This window comes from Xylocopa sonorina, unplaced genomic scaffold, assembly GCF_050948175.1.
Source record: "Xylocopa sonorina isolate GNS202 unplaced genomic scaffold, iyXylSono1_principal scaffold0048, whole genome shotgun sequence".
In the NCBI taxonomy this organism is placed as follows: Eukaryota; Metazoa; Arthropoda; class Insecta; order Hymenoptera; family Apidae; genus Xylocopa; species Xylocopa sonorina.
This window is the reverse complement of record NW_027490119.1, coordinates 1,576,339-1,585,642: the sequence shown is the minus strand read 5'-3', so window position 1 is coordinate 1,585,642 and position 9,304 is coordinate 1,576,339.

Sequence of the window (9,304 nt, the reverse complement as noted above, 5' to 3'; positions counted from 1 at the left end):
ATCTTATCACGAAACATAGAAAAGAGATGCGATTTCACGTTTTAAGAAGCATTAGAAATCTATTGCTACGAAACGTAGACATCTGCTAACGCTATTTCCTAGCAAGGAAGTGTCGCATTCACATCCATTTGAAGTGTAGACGAGGAATACATAGCTCTTCGCAATGAATATTATATCTTATCACGGAACATAGAAATCATATGCGATATCGCGATTTATGAAGCATTAGAACTGTATTGTTTCGATACGTAGACATATGGAAACGCTATTTCCTAGCAAAGAAGTGTCGCATTTACATTCTTTTGTAGCATTTGCATACATTTGAAGCGTATGCGAGGTATACATGACACTTCGCAAAGTATATTATATCTTATCATGAAACATAGAAATGAGATGCTATATCGCGTTTTAAGAAGCATTAGATCTGCATTTCTATGATACGTAGACATCTGCAAACGCTATTTCATAGCATGCAAGTGTCGCGTTTACATTCCTTTGAAGCGGATATGAGGTGTACGTGACCCTTCGCAATGAATAATATATCTTACCATGAAACATAGGAATGAGATGCGATATCTCGTTTTAAGAAGCATTAGAATTCCTTTGCATCGATACGTAGACATCTGCAAACGCTATTTCCTAGAAAGGAAGTGTCGCATTTACATTCATTTGAAGTGTATGCGAGGTATACATAACACTTCGCAATGAATATTATATGTTATCATGAAACATAGAAATGAGATGCGATATCTCTTTTTAAGGAGCATTATAACACGCTTGCTACGATACGTAGACATCTGCAAACGCTATTTCCTAGGAAGGAAGTGCCGCATTTACATTCATTTGATGTGAATAGGAGGAATACGTGAAACTTCGGAATGAATATTATATCTTATCATGAAACATAGAAATGAGATGCGAAATCACGATTTAAGATGCATTAGAACTTTATTGCTTCGACACTTAGACATCTGCAAACGCTATTTCCTAGCAAGGAAGTGCCGCATTTACATTCATTTGAAGTGTATGCGATGTATGCGTGACACTTCGCAATAAATATTATATCTTATCATGAGACATAGAAATGAGATGCCATATCGCGTTTTAAGAGGCATTAGAACTCTATTGCTAGGATACGTAGATATCTGGAAACGCTATTTCGTAGCGAGAATGCGTCGCAGTTACATTCCCTTCAAGTGAATACGAGGTATACATGACACTTCGCAATGAATATTATATCGCATCATGAAACATAGAAATGAGTTGCGATATCTTGTTTTAAGAAGCATTAGAACTCTGCTGCTTCGATACGTAGACATCTGGAAACGTCCTAGAAAGGAAGTGTCGCATTTACATTCTTTTGAAGTGAATACGAAGTATACATGACACCCCAGAATGAATATTATATCTTATCATGAAACATAGAAATGAGATGCGATATCTCGTTTTAAGAAGCATTAGAACTCAATTGTTTCGATACGTAGAAATCTGCAAATGCTATTTTCTAGGAAGGAAGTGTCGCATTTACATTCACTTGAAGAGAATACGAGGTACACATGACACCTCGCAATGAATATTATATCTTGTCATGAACCATAGAAATGAGATGCGATATCGCGATTTAAAAAGCATTAGCAATCTATTGCTACGGTACATAGACATCTGCAAACGCTATTTAATAGCGAGGAAGAGTTGCACTTACATACTTTTGAAGTGAATACGACGTATACATAACACTCCACAATGAATGTTATATCTCATCATGAAACATAGAAATGAGATGCGATATCGCGATTTATAAAGCATTAGAAGTCTATTGCTACGATACGTAGACATCTGCAAACGCAATTTAATGTCAAGGAAGTGTTGCACTTACATTCTTTTGAAGTGATTACGAGGTACACATAACACTCCACAATGTATATTATATCTCATCATGAAACATAGAAATGATATGCGATATCGCGTTTTGAGAAGCATTAGAACACTATTGCTACGATACGTAGACATCTGCAAACGCTATTTAATAGCAAGGAAGTGTCGCGTTTATATTCTTTTGAAGTGAATACGAGGAATACATAACACTCCACAATGAATATTATACCTTTTCATGAAACATAGAAATGAGGTGCTATATCGCGTTCTAAAAAGCATTAGAAAACTATTGCTTCGATAAGGAAACATCTGCAAACGCTATTTCCAAGGAAGGAAGTGTCGCATTTACATTCTTTTGAAGTGAATACGAGGTATACATAACACTCCACAATGAATATTATATCTTATCATGAAACATAGAAATGCGGTGCTATATCGCGATCTAAAAAGCATTAGAAAACTATTGCTTCGATACGGAGACATCTGCAAACTCTATTTCCAAGGAAGGAAGTGTCGCATTTACATTCTTTTGAAGTGAATACGAGGTATACATAACACTACACAATGAATATTATATCTTATCATGAAACATAGAAATGAGATGCGATATGACGATTTAAGAAGCATTAGAACTCTATTGCTTCGATACGCAGACATCTGCAAACGCTATTTCCAAGCAAGGAAGTGTCGCATTTACATTCGTAGGAAGTGTGGACGAGGTATACATAACACTTCACAATGAATATTATATCTTATCATGAAACACAGAATTGAGGATCGATTTGCGTTTTAAGAAGGATTAGAACTTTATTGCTACGATACGTAGACATCTGCAGACGCTATTTCCTAGCAAGGAAGTGTCGCATTTACATTCTTTTCAAGTGAATACGAGGTATACATGACACTCCGCAATAAATACTATATCTTCTCATGAAACGTCGAAATGAAATGCGACATCTAGTTTTAAGAAGCATTAGAACTCTATTGTTTCGATACCTAGACATCTGGAAACTTTATTTCCTAGCAAGGAGGTGTCGCATTTACATTCTTTTGAAGTGAATACGAGGTATACATGTCACGTCGCAATGAATATTATAGCTTATCATGAGACACAGAAATGAGGTGCGATATCGCGTTTTTAGTAGCATTAGAACACTAATGCTACGACACGTAGACACCTGCAGGCGCTATTTCCTTGAAAGGAAGTGTCGCATTGACATTCTTTTGAAGTGAATACCAGGAATACATAATACTCCACAATGAATATTATATCTTATCCTATAACATAGAAATGAGATGCGATATGGCGTTTTAGGAAGCATTTGAACTCTATTGCTACGATGCGTAGACATCTGGAAACATAATTTCCTAGAAAGGAAGAGTTGCATTTACATTCAATTGAAGTGTAGACGAGGAACACATAACACTTCGCAATGAATATTATATATTATCATTAGACATAGAAATGTAATGCGATATCAAGTTTTTAGATGCACTTGATCTCTATTGCTTCGACACGTAGACATCTGCAACACGATATTTCCCAGCAAGGAGGTGTCGCATTTACATTCTTTTGAAGTGATTGCGAGGTATACATGACACTCCACAATGAATATTATACCTTATCACGAAACATAGAAATGAGATGCGATATTGCTATTTAAGAAGCATTAGAACTCTATTGCTACGATACGTAGACATCTGCAAAAGCTATTTCCTAGCAAGGAAGTGTCGCATTTACATTCTTTTGAAGTGTATGCGAGGTATACATAATACTTCGCAATGAATATTATATGTTCTCATGAAACATAGAAATGAGATGCGATATCGCGTTTTGAGATGCAATAGAAATCTAATGCAACGATACGCAGAAATCTGCAAACGCTATTTCCTAGCAAGGAAGTGTCGCATTTACATTCTTTTGAAGTCAATGCGAGGTATACATAACATTGCACAATGAATATTATATATCATCGTGAAACATAGAAATGAGATGCGACATCTCGTTTTAAGAAGCATTAGAACTCTATTGCTTCGATACGGAGACGTCTGCAAACGCTATTTCCTGGCAAGTATGTGTCGCATTTACATACATTTGAAGTGTCTGCGAGGTATACATAACACTTCGCTATGAATATTATATCTTATCATGAATCATAGAAATGAGATGCCATATCGCGTTTTGAGAAGCACTAGAACACAGTTTCTGCGATACGTAGACATCTGCAAACGCTATTTCCTAGCAATGAAGTGTCGCATTTACATTCATTTGAAGTGTTTGGTAGGTATAAGTGGCACTTCGCAATAAATATTATATCCTATCATGAAACATAGAAATGAGATGCGATATCGCGATATAAGAATCACTACAACTCTATTGCTTCGATACGTATACATCTTTTAAACGCATTTTCCTAGCAAGGAAGTGTCGCATTTACATTCTTTTGATGAGAATACGAGGTATACATGACACTGCGCAATGAGTATTGTATCTAATCATGAAACTTAGAAATGTGATGCGATATCGCGATATAAATAGCATTAGAACCCTATTGCTACTATACGTAGATATCTGCAAACGCTATTTCCTAGAAAGGAAGTGCCGCATATACATTCATCTGAAGTGCATGCGAGGTATAAGTGGCACTTCGCAATGATTATTTTATCTTACCATGAAACATAGAAATGAGATGCGATATCGCGATTTAAGAAGCGTTAGAACTCTATTGCATCGATACGTAGACATCTGCAAACGCTACTTCCTAGCAAGGAAGTGTCGCATTTACATTCATTTGAAGTGTATGCGAGATATACATAACACTCCACGATGAATATTATACCTTATCACGAAACATAGAAATGACATGCGTTAACGCGATATAAGAAGCATTAGAACACTATTACTTCGATAAGTAGAAATCTGCAAACGCAATCTAATAGCAAGGAAGTGTCGCATTTACATTCTTTTGAAGCGAAAACGAGGAATACATAACATTCCACAATAAATATTATACCTTATCACGAAACATAGAAATGAGATGCGGTATCGCGATTTGAGAAGCATCAGAACTCTATAGCCACGATACGTAGACATCTGCAATCGGTATTTCCTAGCAAGGAAGTGTCGCATTTACATTCTTTTGAAGTGAATACGAGGTATAAATGACACTTCGCAATGAATATTATATCTTAACGTGGAACATAGGAATGAGATGCGATATCGCGTTTTAACAAACATTAGATCTGTATTGCTACGATGCGTAGACATCTGCCAACGCTATTTCCTAGCAAGCAAGTGTCGCATTTACATTCATTTGAAGTGTATGCGAGGTATACATGACACTTCGCAATGAATACTATATCTTATCATGAAACATAGAAATGAAATGCGGTATCCCGTTTTAAGAGGCATTAGAACTCTGTTGCTACGATACGTAGACATCTGCCAACGATATTTCCTAGGAAGGAAGTGTCGCATTTACATTCTTCTGAAGTGAATACGTGGTATACATGACACTTAGCAATGAATATTATAACTTATCAGGAAACATAGAAATGAGATGCGATATCGCGTTTTAAAAAGCATTAGAAATCTATTGCTTCGATACGTAGGCATCTGGAAACGCTATTTCCTAGCGAGGAAGAGTGGCATTTACAATCTTTTGAAGTGCAGACGAGGTATACATAACACGTCACAATGAATATTATATCTTTTCATGAAACATAGAAGTGCGATGCGATATCGCGTTTTAAGAAGCACTAGAACCCTATTGTCTCGATACGTAGACATCTGCAAACGCCCTTTCCTAGCAAGGAAGTGTCGCATTTACATTCATTTGAAGTGTATGCGAGGTATAAGTGACACATCGCAATGAATATTATATCTTATCATGAAACATAGATATGTGATGCAGATATCGCGTTTCAAGAAGCATTAGAACTCTATTGCTTCTATACGTAGACATCTGCAAATGATATATCCTAGCAAGGAAGTGTCGCATTTACATTCTCTTCGAGCGTATGCGAGGTATAAGTGACACTTCGCAATGAATATTATATCGGATCATGGAACATAGATGTGGGATGCGATATCGCGTTTTAAGAAGCACTAGAACTCTATTGCTACGATACGTAGATATCTGGAAACTCTATTTCCTAGCAACGAAGTGTCGCATTACAATCTATTACAGTGAATACGAGGTATTCATGACACTTCGCAATGAATATTATATCTTATCATGAAACATAGAAATGAGATGCGATATAGCGAATTAAGAATCGTTAGAACTCTATTGCTACGATAAGTAGACATTTGCAAACGCTATTTCCTAGCAAGGAAGTGACGCATTTACATTCTTTTAAAGTGAATACGAGGTATACATGACACTTCGCAATGAATATTATATCTTATCATGAAACAGAGAAATGAGATGCGGTATCCCATTTTAAGAAGCATTAGAAATCAATGGCTTCGATACGTAGACATCTGCAAACGCTATTTCCTAACAAGGAAGTGTCACATTTACATTCATTTGAAGTGAATACGAGGTATACATGACACTTCGCAATGAATAATATATCTTATCATGAAACATAGATATGAGATGCGACATCTCGTTTTAAGAAGCATTAGAAATCTATTGCTTCGATAAGTAGACATCTGCAAACGCTACTTCCTAGCAATGAAGTGTCGCATTTACATTCTTTTGAAGTGAATACGATGTATTCATGATACTTCGCAATGAATATTATATCTTATCATGAAACATGGAAATGAGGTGCGATATCTTGTTTTAAGAAGCTTTGGAACTCTATTGCTACGGTGTGTAGACATCTGCAAACGCTATATAATAGCAGGGAAGTGTCGCAGTTACATTCTTTTGAAGTGAATACGAGGTATACATGACAATTCAAAATGGATACTATCTCTTATCATGAAATATAGAAGTGAGATGCATTATCACGTTTTAAGAAGGATTAGAACACTTGCTACGATACGTAGACATCTGCAAACCCTAATTTCTAGCAAGGAAGTGTAGAATTTTGAATCTTTTGAAGCGAATACGAGGTATACATAACAATCCACAATGAATATTATATCTTATCATGAAACATAGAAATGAGATGCGACATCGCGATTTTTGAAGCATTAGAACTCTATTGCTTCGATACGTAGTTGTCTGCAAACGCTACTTCCTAGCAAGGAACTGTCGCATTTACATTCTTTTGTAGTGTATGCGAGGTGTCAGTGACACTTCGCAATGAATATTATACCTTATCATTGAACATAGAAATGAGATGCGGTATCCCGATTTAAGAAGCATTAGAAATTCCTTGCTTCGATACGTAGACATCTACAAACGCTATATCCTGGCAATGAAGTGTCGCATTTACAATCTTTTGAAGTGTATACGACATATACATAACAATTCGCAATGAATATTATATCTTACCGTGAAGCATAGAAATGAGATTCGATATCACGTTTTAAGAAGCATTAGCACTCTATTGCTTCGATGCGTAGACATCTGGAGACGCTATTTCGTAGAAAGGAAGTGTCGGATTTACATTATTTCGAAGAGAAAACGAGGTATACATAACACTTTGCAATTAATAGTAAATCTTATCATGAAACATAGAAATGAGACCCGATATCCCGTTTTAAGAAGCATTAGAACTCTATTGCTTCAACACGTAGACATATGGAAACGCTACTTGCCAGGAAGGAAGTATCGCAGTTACATTCATTTGAAGTGAATACGAGGTATACATAAAACTCCACAATTAATATTATATCTTATCACGAAACGTAGAAGTGTGATGCGATATCGCGATTTACGAAACATTAGAACTCTATTGCTTCGATACGTAGACATCTGCAAACGCTATATTCTAGCACGGAAGTGTCGCATTTACATTCATTTTAAGTTTATGCGAGGTATACATGACACTTCCTAATGAATATTATGTCTTATCATGAAACATAAAAATGAGATGCGATATCGCGTTTTAAGAAGCATTAGAACATTATTGCTTCGATACCTAGAAATCTGGAAACGCTATTTCCTGGGAAGGAATTATCGCATTTACATTCATTTGAAGTGAATACGAGGTATACATGACACTTCGCAATGAATATTATATCTTGTCATGAAACATAGAAATGAGATGCGATATCTCGTTTTAAGAGGCATTAGAACTCTATTGTTTCGTTACGTAGACATCTGCAAACCCTATTTAATAGCAAGGAAGTGTCGAATTTACATTGATTTGAAGTGTATGCGTGGTATACATGACACTTCGCAATGAATATTATATCTTATCATGAAACAGAGAAATGAGATGCGGTATCCCATTTTAAGAAGCATTAGAAATCAATGGCTTCGATACGTAGACATCTGCAAACGCTATTTCCTAACAAGGAAGTGTCACATTTACATTCATTTGAAGTGAATACGAGGTATACATGACACTTCGCAATGAATTATATATCTTATCATGAAACATAGATATGAGATGCGACATCTCGTTTTAAGAAGCATTAGAAATCTATTGCTTCGATAAGTAGACATCTGCAAACGCTACTTCCTAGCAATGAAGTGTCGCATTTACATTCTTTTGAAGTGAATACGATGTATTCATGATACTTCGCAATGAATATTATATCTTATCATGAAACATGGAAATGAGGTGCGATATCTTGTTTTAAGAAGCTTTGGAACTCTATTGCTACGGTGTGTAGACATCTGCAAACGCTATATAATAGCAGGGAAGTGTCGCAGTTACATTCTTTTGAAGTGAATACGAGGTATACGTGACAATTCAAAATGGATACTATCTCTTATCATGAAATATAGAAGTGAGATGCATTATCACGTTTTAAGAAGGATTAGAACACTAGCTACGATACGTAGACATCTGCAAACCCTAATTTCTAGCAAGGAAGTGTAGAATTTTGAATCTTTTGAAGCGAATACGAGGTATACATAACAATCCACAATGAATATTATATCTTATCATGAAACATAGAAATGAGATGCGACATCGCGATTTTTGAAGCATTAGAACTCTATTGCTTCGATACGTAGTTGTCTGCAAACGCTACTTCCTAGCAAGGAAGTGTCGCATTTACATTCTTTTGTAGTGTATGCGAGGTGTCAGTGACACTTCGCAATGAATATTATACCTTATCATTGAACATAGAAATGAGATGCGGTATCCCGATTTAAGAAGCATTAGAAATTCCTTGCTTCGATACGTAGACATCTACAAACGCTATATCCTGGCAATGAAGTGTCGCATTTACAATCTTTTGAAGTGTATACGACATATACATAACAATTCGCAATGAATATTATATCTTACCGTGAAGCATAGAAATGAGATTCGATATCACGTTTTAAGAAGCATTAGCACTCTATTGCTTCGA